General features: G+C 44.7%; 1 protein-coding gene across 1 annotated transcript in view; it reads left to right on the forward strand.

Moving 5' to 3' along the window:
- The first annotated feature begins 7,076 nt into the window (after window positions 1-7,076).
- The window catches only part of ddr2l (discoidin domain receptor family, member 2, like), a 22,422-nt gene continuing 15,466 nt past the window's right edge, over window positions 7,077-14,032 (forward strand). The window contains exon 1 of the mRNA XM_070903997.1: window positions 7,077-7,215. The gene's annotated coding sequence lies outside the window, so the exon portion shown is untranslated. The remainder of the gene's footprint in view (window positions 7,216-14,032) is intronic.

A 14,032-nucleotide genomic window follows, 5' to 3' on the forward strand; every position in this document is an offset into this window, starting at 1 on the left:
GATTGACAGGTCGCTACCACAGCAACATGGTGTCCTCAGGTTCTCAGATCCTCAGCTCCACCCTCTCCTCCAAATATGTTCCTGTCTGGTTCCAAAAAAACAAGATGGCGACGGCCAAAATGCCAAACTGGAGGCTTCAAAACGGTCGTCCACAAACCAACGGGGGACGTCACGGAGGCGACGACCACGTGGACGTATTGTAGACGGCAAAGATTACAGCTTACTTGATTGTTTTAATAGCAATATGTTGTAAGGATGGTCAGTCCGCAACACTTTAAATCAATCAATACTTTGAATTTATTCAGCGCAGACCAGAGAGTCACTGTCATTGTACAGTACAGTGTATATTCACAACCCTGAGGAAGAAATACGGCTATATAGTACGAGTTTGTGCTGGACTTTGGTTTAGGCAACAAAAGCGCTTTGGTTAAGGTTTAGTTATGGTTTGGTTAAGGTTTGGTTAAGGTTATGGAAAGATCGTGGTTTGGATTAAATGTGAGTTAAGTAGACACGTCAAGGCTCCTTTTTAATATTAAAACAAGACCGTGATCTTTCCCATACCTTATATATATATATATATATATATATATATATATATATACATATACATACCTATAAGTGCAGCCAGCGTGGATGAAAACTAATAAAATATATTGTCAATGAACATTTTTATGTTAATGAAAAATGTTTCCTTATTGTGTTTATAGAAAATGTAATCTGTCCGGCCTTATGTTTCCCTCAAAACGTATAAATAGATGTCTATGAACATACAGTTTCTAGCAGACTGGCTGGATATTTTTATACACCACAATAAAGTAAATAAAGTACTCTATAACAGACACGTCATGAAGGTTATAATGTTCAGAGGTGCTGATGTGACTTCATGGACTTTATTTTGAAGGCGTTAGATTGTGATTTCTAATATTCGGTCGAGCTTCATTGTTAAATATTGGAAACAGCTGTCAGTAACATGTTGGCAGTTCGTCAACCTCGACACAGAAGCACTCTTACTCAATCAGCACACAGACACACCCTAAACACACACACACACACACACACACACACACACACACACACACACAATGGAGGAATTCAGTTTGGTCTGATGTGATGAAAGGGGACCTTCCTGTCGTGATGAAACAGTTTTGAAATAAAAGATGAGTGTAAAAATTCCTTTTCTTTTTTCAAACATCCGTTTAGCAGCTCAGATTTTTTTATTCTTAACGTAAAATTCCTAAATTTTCAAATGAAGGCCGGTATGTTTAAAAATGAAGCTTGATATATTTCAAAATTACAAATAACAAAAATAAGATATGAAAAATATACACATTTACAATATTTAAGTGAAAAATAAAAGTAAAATATACACAATAACAATGTATATGTATGTATATTTCTATATATGTTTTGACATTTAAAGACTAAATAATGAGGTCGTAGTTGCTGACAGAGGTGAAATAAGTCCAGAATCAGTTATTATTATTAGTTATTGGACTGTTGCAGTAATATTTCTTCTTTAAAGTAAACTCATGAAGATAAAACAATGGTGACGATTACTCTGATTATCATTAATGGTACTAGTAGCTGTTAACCTTTTGATTTAATAGTAATTGTGAATCATTATTCAGTAATTAATGAATGAAGTTATACAGATATTATCATTATTATTCTTCAGCAGCTTTTGTTGTTATTGTTGTAATGTAATTATCAGATTGAACTGAACTGTCACATGTTTAATGTCTGTAGAGATGAACTTCCTGTAAACACGATGAAGACTTTCTCTCCCTTCAGTTCTTCCTCTCGCAGCTCCGACAAAACGAGAGGAACCGCAGGAAGAAGGACGATGAGACAAGTGAAACCAGGAGACCAACGAAGACGAGTCGAGACACATCCGAAGCTCAGCTCAGAGAACCGGTTGGAAGCAAACGTGGGACCAGTTTCATCAACAGGTGCAATATTCTTCTCCTCATTTGCAAGAACTGAGTGTGAATAATGTGCCGTTTCACCGACAGAGAAACAGAAAGCAGAGGTCAGAGGTCGGAGGTCAGAGGTCGGAGGTCGGAGGTCAGAGGTCGGAGGTCGCCCACAGAACAGAAGCCCTGGAGCCGGTAGAGAAAGTCCAGGATAATCCGCATCAGCATCATTCAAGACGCACCAAGATGAACGTCCGTCTGTCCCTCTGTCCGTCTGTCCTCCTCCTCTCTGCTCTTGTTTGTCTGAATGAATCATAAAGTGTTTAATGGTGATAACAGCGTGCAGCAGATCTGTGAATCCAGAGGAAACACTGCTGCATCGAACTGACGACTATCAAGGAGTTTCTCCTCCCCGATGACCCGAAAATAAACGCTCCTCTCCTCCTCCTCCTCCTCCTCCTCCTCCTCCACGCTATATAATGACCTTTACATGAGGAGTTATTTTCAAACACAGACTCTGTAGAAATGTGTTTTTTTTGGAGCAGAGGTGGATTACAAGCTATGATTTTAAATGCATCTGGAAAAGAAGAGCTGGTCCTGAATAAATAAAATCCTGCTCTTGTCATTTTCAACATTTAAATCCATGTGTCTTTCAGAGACAACGTCCTGGTCCCTCAGATGATCCACAGACACGTTTGTGTGTCTGTTTGTTGAAGGGACAGTTAGAGGAATGTCTGTCCCTGTCCTGAATGAGTTGTGTCTTTGTGTGAAGAACAGAAATGGGGACATGAACTGGTTCAGACTTCAGCCAGCTGGACTCAGTCCATCTGTTAAATAACCAGACAGTCCACCAACAGCAGAGCTCCAAGAGTTCTGTGAGGAAGAGGAGGAGGAGGAGGAGTAAACGGATGATGAAATGAAGGAGTGATGACGATGATGTTTACAGTCGGTGGAGGACGGAGCTGCTCTCACAGCCACATTTGGGAAAGTTTACATGTGTGAGTCAGTGCTGTAAATGGACGGTCTGTGTGGACGGCCTGCAGGAGGTTCTGTCCTCCCCTGGACCCCCTTTCATTCTGTCTTTGCTCTATGTTGTTGTTTGGCTAACTTTGTGATATATATCTTTTTAATTCACATTCCTTGAAGGAGCAGCTTGTCAAAGTTTATCCTCTCGAGGGCAGCTTACAATCATCTCTCCATTCAGTCACACAGGGACTCCCTTCTCCGTCTTCAAGCGGGACAGAGACATTATGTCCTCCGCAGCAGCAAAACATCATCAATCAGAAGACGCTGGCAGGCTAAACTGGAGCAGCATCGAGGTTACAAACAGCCCGTAATGTAAGGCTGTCTGAAGGTAACTGACTCAGCGACAGCAGAAACTAAAGAAAGATCCGCACCTTCAACGTCACTTAGTCAGAGATAATTATATTGTGTTCATACACGAGCAAGACAAACTGTCCACAACAAGAACCTCAGAATCAACAATGAAGACTTGCTGCTGGTAAACATCATCTTCATCACTGTTCTTTTTTGTGATTCATATTTTGTTAAATTTATTAATGAAGACAAATATAACGAGTCAGATTTTAAAACAAAACAGAAATAAAGACAAAACTTCACAACGATGTAAAAGACGCACATACACAGATACACACAGCTACACACAGCTACATACATGTTGTACCAAAACACTGCTGCAAACATCCACAGGTGGACTGCTGTCGTCTTCATCCTCAGTACATTTACACAATCCTGCTGCTGTTGTAACTGTCGGTTGCATTTTGTTCCTCTGTGTCTTTTTATAACCTCTGTTGTCTTTACTTTTGTCCCTTTTTTAAAATTTGCCAACAACTGAAATTCCCCAAACACACACACACACACACACACACACACCTGAGAGGTCATCATCATATATATATATATATATATATATATATATATATATATATATATATATATATATATATATATTATACACACAGACATCAGCTGCCTGCTGCTGCAGCTGAAACACTGAGACTGAACCAGACAGGAAATGTGCAGTAAAACCAAAACAAGGAGCTCAAAGAGGTTAAGAAGTAAGAAGAAGGGCTCATCACTATAAGCGACCCCTTTAACACATCATGGAGTAACTCCAGGCATTATTAATATAAGAATTTTGATTAGTGCAGCTATAACTTGACTCATGGTTCTCATATTCAGTTTGAAGTCATATGTAACGGGAAGCACCACATTGTCACCTACTGTGGTCTTTTCCTCTCTTTCTGGTATTGTCTGTATTTGACAGTGGTGGAAGAAGTACTCTTACTCATTATAAAAGTACTGTATTACCAGCGAAAGTCCTGCTTTTAAAGTCCTACTGGAGCCATAGTAGCCAGACGTTGTTTAAACATGCAGAACTCTACTGTAATGCAAACATGTCAGGCTGAAAAATGATCAAAATATCAACAATGTTTCCGTGTTTTTTTATCTGTGCCTTGGGTTTTAGTACTTCACTCGTCCTAAATAAGAACAGGCAGGTTCAGACTCAAGGACAGTGTTGAAACAGCAGATTAGAGGCCTGTAAAGGTGAGTCTCAGAGGTCAGAGAACGTCCTTCCTCTGTGTGTCAGCAGCATGAAGAAACACAAATCTGTGACTAATGTTGGGCTTTTATTGTGACTTCAGCAGTGACATCACTTCCTCTACATGACTACCACTGCGCTGTATCTGAGCTGAAGGTCAAAGAGGCACAAGCTTGTTGAATTAGTTCAAACTGAGGCCCAGCGACTGAGTTTGTGAGGGTCAGGGGAAATAACCAAAAGAAAAAAAAAGTATTCGACTGCAACAGATGTTCAGTTTTTAGTGTTCAGCATTCAAGCACTCGCATGGACACTTTGGTCCAGACCTGAAATATCTCACCAGCTATTGGACGGATTGCTGTGACATTTTGTACAGTCATGATCCCCAGAAGATGAATCCTGACTCTTCATCTAGCGCCACCATCAGGTCAACATGTTCATGTGTCCTGCAGAACTGATGACGTTCATCAGCCTCAGCTGGACTCTGTGTTTACTGCTAACCAGCTAATGCTAAACTAAGACGATGGACATGTTAAACATTACACCTGATAAACCTCAGCATGTTAGCATTGTCATTCTGAGCATGTTAGCATGCTGAGCTAAGTACAGCCTCACCGAGCTGCTAGCATGACAGAGATACTAATATTTAAAAGAAACTAATTCACATGATGGTAAAAAACACGGAGAGCAAAAAGTCATTGATCATCATAAACAACAGCCATTATTATATAAGTGATGTTTTCTTCTCGTCCTTGAGTTGTTTGACTGTAAGTTGTCCAACACTCATGTTATGACATTGTTGAAACAGTGTGTGTGTTTGTATATATACGTGTGTGTGTGTGTGTGTGTGTGTGTGTGTGTGTAGGTGGTGGATTCCCTTCAATTGCCATCTTTGTTTTAGTGTACACAGTCCAGAGGGCTCTTGCGTCATCAAACGCACACGGGGGGGGGGGGGGGGGGGACCCTGTCACCACCGGATGACTGAGAGGAGCTTCAGGGAGGAAGCGATGAAGAGAAACAGCACCCCCTGCTGGGTGAGCGAGTCTGTCGATGGAAGAGGAAGAAGATGGCAGACAGGGAGGAAAGAGGAAAGAAAAGAAAAAGATTTGATCACAACCGTCTTGTGTTTGGGAAGGAAACAGGAAGTGAACAACAGGAAGGACGGAGAGAAAAGAAGATGGAATCAGCAGGATGTGATGTGAACTCTCCTCAGAGGAAGGAATCCAATTAATGATCAAATTAAAGGCAGAACATAGAAAGTAACTAAGTACATTTACTCAATCGGTGTACTTAAGTAGATTTTGAGGTACTTGTTGTTACTCCAGTTACTGTACTACATTTATCTTGAGATACTTCAGGTAACGGTGGATTCTGCACATCCACACAGGTGTTCTCAAGGTGCTGAGGTGAGAACTGGGTAGGTCGCCCCGCCCCAACAGGTACAGCTGTCAATCAAGCGCAGCACTAATCAGGCAACACCTGTGTGGGTGGAGGACAGGTGAGCAGGACATGATGCATTACTATTGATTACAAACAGTAAACAGTATAATAAGTAGCCGCTTCTTAAATACTTAAATGCATCAATATCAATAAATCAGTAATATATTAAATCATAACACACAGCATGATGAGTACTTTTGATACTTTAAGTACATTTTTCTAATAATCCATATGTACTTTCACTAAATAATATTTTGAATACATGACTTTTACTTGTTGCAAAGTATTTTTACACCGAGGTATTACTACTTGTACTTAAGTAAAGCATCTTAACACCACTGACGGAACTCGACGGTTTGAGTTTCTTTTACTGTGAAACTCTGCTGCCCCCTGCTGTCAGAAATACATTTGAGGTACTTGTACTTCAGTTGAGTATTTCATTGTATACTTCTTCTCCGCCACACCTCAGAGGTAAATATTTTCACTGAGAGCTTTAGTTCGAGTTCCTCCTCAGGTCCAATCTAATAATCTCTATAATCTCTTTCATTGAACTGTATTTCATCTTAAAGGCTTCAACACAAGATCACACTGACCAGTTTGTACATTTTAAGGGGTTTTACTGATTAAAACTCTTTAATCCATGAAAACCCACTTAAAATAATCTCTTTATGTCAACACGAGCTAGACTCCCAGCTTTAATATCACCTTAAAGTGACATTTAATGAATTAGACAAATATTAAAAATGAATTTTAAGTAAATTCAGGGGGAAGTCAATGTAATCTAAGTCGTTTATTGGGGTTTAAAGTGTGTTTTCAGTGGTTTATAATACATGAAAGTACCACTGTGGTTCCTCGTACTACCATATCAGAGTCCCGTCTGCCCTCCGTAGTCCCCTTCGTAGGGCTCCACTGCGGATTTCCTTCAACTTCTCAGATGTCAGACAGTCCGGGGGCCCAGGCGGCCTCCTCCTCCTCCTCCTCCTCCTCCTCCTCGGAAACGGGATGTGATGTAAATACACAGCAACTTTTTTTCTTCCCGTCTCTCCGGAGTGTGCAGACCTTCTTCTTCCAACAGCCCGCTGAAGGAAAACTAGACGGCGAAGGAATAAAAGCAGAGAAGTGGAGCAGACAGTGAACCACCAGCAGATAAACACCGTTACTTTTCTCCACCATGGTCCTGTGAGCTCCTCCGTCTGTCTCCGACGACTAACTCCCGACCTGCCGGACTGGACTCCGAGAAAAACGGAGCGAACCGGAGAGAGGCTCGCTGCTGTTGTGGATCCGGAGGGGACCCGCGGACAGGTAAACAGCTCTGCGTGCTGCTTTCACGCACTGACACGGGAGAGTGAAGCTGGGCTCACACCGCAGACAGAAACTCTGACTGCATGACAACTGAGCTGAGATCAGACTGAGGCCTAAATGTGACATCTGAGATCTTTGTTGTCTGCAGGAGGAGTGATCACAGAGAAGCTCCTAAAGCGACACCACAGTCTGTTACAGTGATACTGTAGGATCAACAGGAGTCAGGATTAAACAGGTTCAAGAGGTTAAACTGTAGACCAGGATTAGAAGATAAAACGCCATAAAATACAAAACAGCTGCCGTAAACACACTGTAAGAACTTTATAGTATTACTGAAGTGCCACAGGAATATGAACATGAACTCAACAGATGAATGATATTAAAACTAATTAAAGAGCTGATAAATCAAATATAAGCTGCTTTAAACTCACTGTCGGTCGATCTGCAACTATTTTAATAATCGCTTGAATCGTTGAAGTAAATGTAAAATGTTTTCTCGTCTCAAGTTACAGCAAATAAAATGCTGATCGCACAGAACGAGACATTAGATGACATCACTGTGGGCACCATGGCAACTGGGATGTTTCATTGGCCGAACGATTAATCGATAAATCAAGAAGACAGTCTGAAGTTGCAGCCTGTGAACACACACATACATGAGAAAATTCAAATTCAAGGTACCTCATTGTGATATCTTTACAGTCTTCACTGTGGCGTCAGCTCAGAGCACCTGGACGTCTCCACCTTTACTCTCCTCCTGTAGTCTTCTGAGGACAGTCTGTGTGACGCCTGCAGTCAGTCTGTAGTCAGTCAGCCTACAGTCAGTCTGCAGTCAGCCTGCAGTCAGTCAGCCTACAGTCAGTCTGCAGTCAGCCTGCAGTCAGTCAGTCTGCAGTCAGTCTGCAGTCAGTCTACAGTCAGTCTACAGTCAGTCTGCAGTCAGTCTGCAGTCAGTCTGCAGTCAGCCTGCAGTCAGTCTACAGTCAGTCTGCAGTCAGTCTGCAGTCAGTCTGCAGTCAGCCTGCAGTCAGTCTACAGTCAGTCTGCAGTCAGCCTGCAGTCAGTCTACAGTCAGTCAGTCTGCAGTCAGTCAGTCAGTCAGTCTACAGTCAGCCTGCAGTCAGTCTGCAGTCAGCCTGCAGTCAGTCAGTCTACAGTCAGCCTGCAGTCAGTCTGCAGTCAGCCTGCAGTCAGTCAGTCTGCAGTCAGTCAGTCTACAGTCAGTCAGCCTGCAGTCAGTCTGCAGTCAGTCAGTCAGCCTGCAGTCAGTCTACAGTCAGTCTGCAGTCAGTCTGCAGTCAGTCAGTCTGCAGTCAGTCAGTCTACAGTCAGTCTGCAGTCAGTCTGCAGTCAGTCAGTCTACAGTCAGTCTGCAGTCAGCCTGCAGTCAGTCAGTCTACAGTCAGTCAGTCTACAGTCAGTCTGAAGTCAGCCTGCAGTCAGTCTGCAGTCAGTCTGCAGTCAGTCAGTCTGCAGTCAGTCTGCAGTCAGTCAGTCTACAGTCAGTCTGCAGTCAGTCTTCAGTCAGTCAGTCTGCAGTCAGTCAGTCTACAGTCAGTCTGCAGTCAGTCTGCAGTCATTCTGCAGTCAGTCTGCAGTCAGTCTGCAGTCAGCCTGCTGTCAGTCTGCAGTCAGTCAGTCTACAGTCAGTCTGCAGTCAGTCTGCAGTCAGTCAGTCTGCAGTCAGTCTACAGTCAGTCTGCAGTCAGTCAGCCAGTCTGCAGTCAGTCTGCAGTCAGTCAGTCAGTCTGCAGTCAGCCTGCAGTCAGTCTGCAGTCAGTCAGTCTGCAGTCAGTCTACAGTCAGTCTGCTGTCAGTCTGCAGTCAGTCAGCCTGCAGTCAGTCTGCAGTCAGTCAGTCTGCAGTCAGTCTACAGTCAGTCTGCTGTCAGTCTGCAGTCAGTCAGTCTGCAGTCAGTCAGTCTGCAGTCAGTCAGCCTGCAGTCAGCCTGCAGTCAGTCTGCAGTCAGTCAGTCTGCAGTCAGTCTACAGTCAGTCTGCAGTCAGTCTGCAGTCAGTCAGTCTGCAGTCAGTCTACAGTCAGTCTGCAGTCAGTCTGCAGTCAGTCAGTCAGTCTGCAGTCAGCCTGCAGTCAGTCTGCAGTCAGTCAGTCTGCAGTCAGTCTACAGTCAGTCTGCTGTCAGTCTGCAGTCAGTCAGCCTGCAGTCAGTCTGCAGTCAGTCAGTCTGCAGTCAGTCTACAGTCAGTCTGCTGTCAGTCTGCAGTCAGTCAGTCTGCAGTCAGCCAGTGAACGTGATGAATGTTTGATGTGGAGACTTACAGCCTGTTTGAACTGCTGATAATCTGTGTGATGATTGTGGGTCTTTTTCCCCTCCAGAATGACCTTTAGTGCTCAGACTGACACTACTGAAGGTTTCATTTATATCCTTAACGCAGAAAATAAGACCTTCTGCTTACTTTGAGTTATGATCACTTACTTTATGTTAATATTACTGGAATTCGTCTGGTTAGAGATCCTGATTGGACCTCAGATATCATGCAAAGCAGGACATTTTACTGAGAACAGCAGGTTCATATCACAGGACTGATAATGAAGAAGGGATAATGACTCGACGGCTTCACGTACACAAGTAATGCAGGAGGTGCTTTCTGTTGACCTCAGTTTACTGTCAAGCATCAGTGCTGTTGCTATGGTAACCCACAGTTTAATTTACTGCACCTCGAACACTGATTTAGAGCGATGGGACAACTACCAGCCAATCAGAGAGCAGGATTTCTGCAGTCAGTTTAGAGAGTTTCGGTTGGTAAATACGTGTGGCCGACTGAGTGTGAGTGTGTGTGTGTGTGTTGCTGTGAGGTGTGTCGGGATCATGTGTGGGTTATTTTCACACTCGGCTCAGTTTACTGACGGCCGTCTCTCTGAGTCTCCTGAAGCCGTCCAGGACGCTTCCTGTGCACGTTATCTCTGTCTTGTACTTCTGCTCCATGAGAAGTTCATCAGGGGGGAGCGCTTGCTGTTAAATGATCTTTCTGCAGAATGAAGTCGGACCTCTTCAGTGAACTCTCCGTCATTGATTTAGTTGGTGTAGCCGTATCGCTGACTCAGCAGTCAGCGTCTGGAGAGGTCACTTTTTTGATTCACTGGGAAAATAATCAAAGAAAAAGTGAGTCCTGGCAGCTGATCACTGATCCACCGTCTCCTGAAGCTACAGAGGACGTACTGTTTCTCACTGCTGGAGGGGGGCAGTTTGTTCCCTTCATCGCTCCGTCTCTGTGAGCGGTGCAGGATGGTGTTTGTTTAGTCATGTGACTGAGAGAAGAACCAGCATGTAATCAGGTCCAGGACTCTCCTGCTGCCAGGTTTATATTTCCTCACTAACTCCCATGACGTCTGTTGTTCAGTTTCACATCGGTCTGTTTGTCTCTGACCATCGAACCACCGCAGCTTTGTTTCCTGAAGGTTAACAAAAAGCCTCTGAAGACAGTTGACTCCCATGAACGATTTTAAAGCGCAGGTCTGCGGCACTGACAGAATGTTATAGCTTCAACATCACGTTTACTCTTCTCATAGAACAGGGAAACAGCCTCTGATGATAATCTCATGTTGAGGATCGCTTGTCTTGTGTGTGTAAACTCTGACACAATGAGCTGTGGATGCTGTGCCCTCGCTGCACTCTGAAACTCTTTGAGGACTAAAAGTTAACAAGATGACATCAGGAATCTCAGCGTGTGTGAGCACTCTTGCTTTCCAATAAAAGATAATTCGTCCCATCCCAGTTTATACGGCATCAGATCCAGATCTCTTCTAAAACCTCTCCAGCTCAACCCGGAGCCAATGAAGTGATCCGTCTGTGAGATTTCTGCCAAAGGTTGAACTCTCTGAGAGAGTGTATCTGTGTTAGCGGCCGACACGCGGCATGAAAACCTGAAAACACAGCCTCCTTCCAGCAAACTCCTTCACAACGTTAGATCAACGTTTCCAAAGACGTTAAACCTCAGGTCAGTACGTCTTTGACCCTCTTCTCAGGCTCTGATCTGAGTTATGATGCCTTTTTATATAAACACCACTTGAGCCGCACTGTTGAACACAAACACTTCCAGGAAACAGTCAAAATGGCTTCTGGAGAAGTGAGCGCTGGTAGCAGTCGTGGTACGAGTGGAAGCAGCAGATTACAGATGAGTGTAAATGAGCGAGTGTGTGTCGAGTTTCCATCTGCGGAGCCGCAGCCAGCAGCTCATTAAACCATTAAGAAACCACACAGAGGTTCTGTTAGAGGCACGTGGAACTGAGAGGAAGAACGCTGAACATGGCTGCTGCTGAGGGGAGGCCCTGCAGACCCAAACCATCAGGCAGAACTCCATTCAAATAATGAGGATTTAAAAGTCACAGAACCAAGACGATATATCGTCTCATCTTGTCGCCCTCAGAGAGGTCTGAAGGTTCAGAGGGAACTGTGACTTCGGCATGTTAGACACCTTGTTGGCTGCACATCCTGAACAAACTGTCAGGAATCTATAAACAGGATCAAAACGCACATCTGTCAGTTTTCTGAGTGGATTTGACTCATTAGTTAGCAAGAAGGTCCTGGAGTCCACCGCTCGGCTGTGTGGAGCGTCCATAAAGACATGCAGGTTACAAGTCAAAGTCTGTGAGGACCATCAGTAAACTGTCCTGAAAGTACTCCAGCAGTCAGATGTCCCCCTGTGACTGTCCTCCTGTGTCTGTCCTCCTGTGTCTGTCCTCTTGTGACTGTCCTCCTGTGTCTGTCCTCCTGTGACTGTCCTCCTGTGACTGTCCTCCTGTGTCTGTCCTCCTGTGACTGTCCTCCTGTGTCTGTCCTCTTGTGACTGTCCCCCTGTGTCTGTCCCCCTGTGTCTGTCCTCCTGTGTCTGTCCCCCTGTGTCTGTCCTCTTGTGACTGTCCTCCTGTGTCTGTCCCCCTGTGTCTGTCCTCTTGTGTCTGTCCCCCTGTGTCTGTCCTCCTGTGTCTGTCCCCCTGTGTCTGTCCTCCTGTGTCTGTCCCCCTGTGTCTGTCCTCTTGTGTCTGTCCTCCTGTGTCTGTCCCCCTGTGACTGTCCTCCTGTGTCTGTCCTCTTGTGTCTGTCCTCTTGTGACTGTCCTCCTGTGTCTGTCCTCCTGTGACTGTCCTCCTGTGTCTGTCCTCTTGTGACTGTCCTCCTGTGACTGTCCTCCTGTGTCTGTCCTCCTGTGACTGTCCTCCTGTGTCTGTCCCCCTGTGTCTGTCCTCCTGTGTCTGTCCCCCTGTGTCTGTCCTCCTGTGTCTGTCCTCCTGTCCTCCTGTGTCTGTCCTCCTGTTATAGATTCTGTCATTAGAGGATTATTCCCCCTGTGTCTGTCCTCCTGTGTCTGTCCTCCTGTTATAGATTCTGTCATTAGAGGATTATTCCCCCTGTGTCTGTCCCCCTGTGTCTGTCCTCCTGTGACTGTCCTCCTGTGTCTGTCCTCTTGTGTCTGTCCTCCTGTGACTGTCCTCCTGTGTCTGTCCCCCTGTGTCTGTCCTCCTGTGTCTGTCCTCCTGTCCTCCTGTGTCTGTCCTCCTGTTATAGATTCTGTCATTAGAGGATTATTCCCCCTGTGTCTGTCCTCCTGTGTCTGTCCTCCTGTGTCTGTCCTCCTGTTATAGATTCTGTCATTAGAGGATTATTCCCCCTGTGTCTGTCCCCCTGTGTCTGTCCTCCTGTGTCTGTCCTCCTGTGACTGTCCTCCTGTGTCTGTCCCCCTGTGTCTGTCCTCCTGTGTCTGTCCTCCTGTCCTCCTGTGTCTGTCCTCCTGTTATAGATTCTGTCATTAGAGGATTATTCCCCCTGTGTCTGTCCCCCTGTGTCTGTCCCCCTGTGTCTGTCCTCCTGTTATAGATTCTGTCATTAGAGGATTATTCCCCCTGTGTCTGTCCCCCTGTGTCTGTCCCCCTGTGTCTGTCCTCCTGTTATAGATTCTGTCATTAGAGGATTATTCCTCCTCATTAATGTGAAACAGGATGTTGCTGTTGGAGTTGAGGTGGAGCTCATTCTGAACTATCAGCTAATGATTATTAGTTCACTGTGGATGAATCAGCTGATTATTTCCTCCATTAATGGATCGATCGTTTGGTCACAATGACCCAGAGCCCAAAGTGACGCCTTCACAAAGCTCCACATTATTAACAAGACGTTACAGTTATTAACAGCATTCAGAGGGAAAGCAGCACATCTGCATCTGAACAGCTGGAACCAGGAAATGGTTTCACACCAAAAAATCACTTCAACCAGCAAAAAAGTTGACGATTTTCTAATCGATAAATCGTTCCAGCTGTTCTTGTATAAATGGTTTAATTTAGAAAAAAACATCATGTTTCATCAGCTCTTCATGTGTTTTGTGTGTGAATGTTTGTGTCTCGTCATGTTGGAACTCATCAGTCTGAAGCTTCGATGCTTTTCACTGATACTTTACTCTGCCTCACAGAGGCTCCACCCACCGCTGACGGAGCTATGATACCCTGCACACCTGTGTGTGTGTGTGTGTGTGTGTGAGGTGTTTATGTCTTCAGGGCTCGTATTCTGAGTCGAGCAGCTCAGTCTTGAGTGACTCGTTTGACGTCAGAGGTCAAATTCTTCAGTAACACAATCTTTACATCCTCGAAATAACTCCACGCTCAGGTTTTCAGGTGCGTTTGGTAGCGTTCAGCATGGCTGCAGTGTCGTCTGTCAGTTCAAAGCTCTGCACGTTAAATCAAGCGCTCCTCACATTCCTCAGATACCAGCAGCTCGTTTTAAACCATCTCGGCTGAAGTTCAGGCCTCGTAACCATCACCTGCTCCGAGGTTACGTTTGCATTTTGGCCATTTTGCTGGTGTGTAA

This window comes from Enoplosus armatus, chromosome 4 (assembly GCF_043641665.1).
Source record: "Enoplosus armatus isolate fEnoArm2 chromosome 4, fEnoArm2.hap1, whole genome shotgun sequence".
NCBI lineage: Eukaryota > Metazoa > Chordata > Actinopteri > Centrarchiformes > Enoplosidae > Enoplosus > Enoplosus armatus.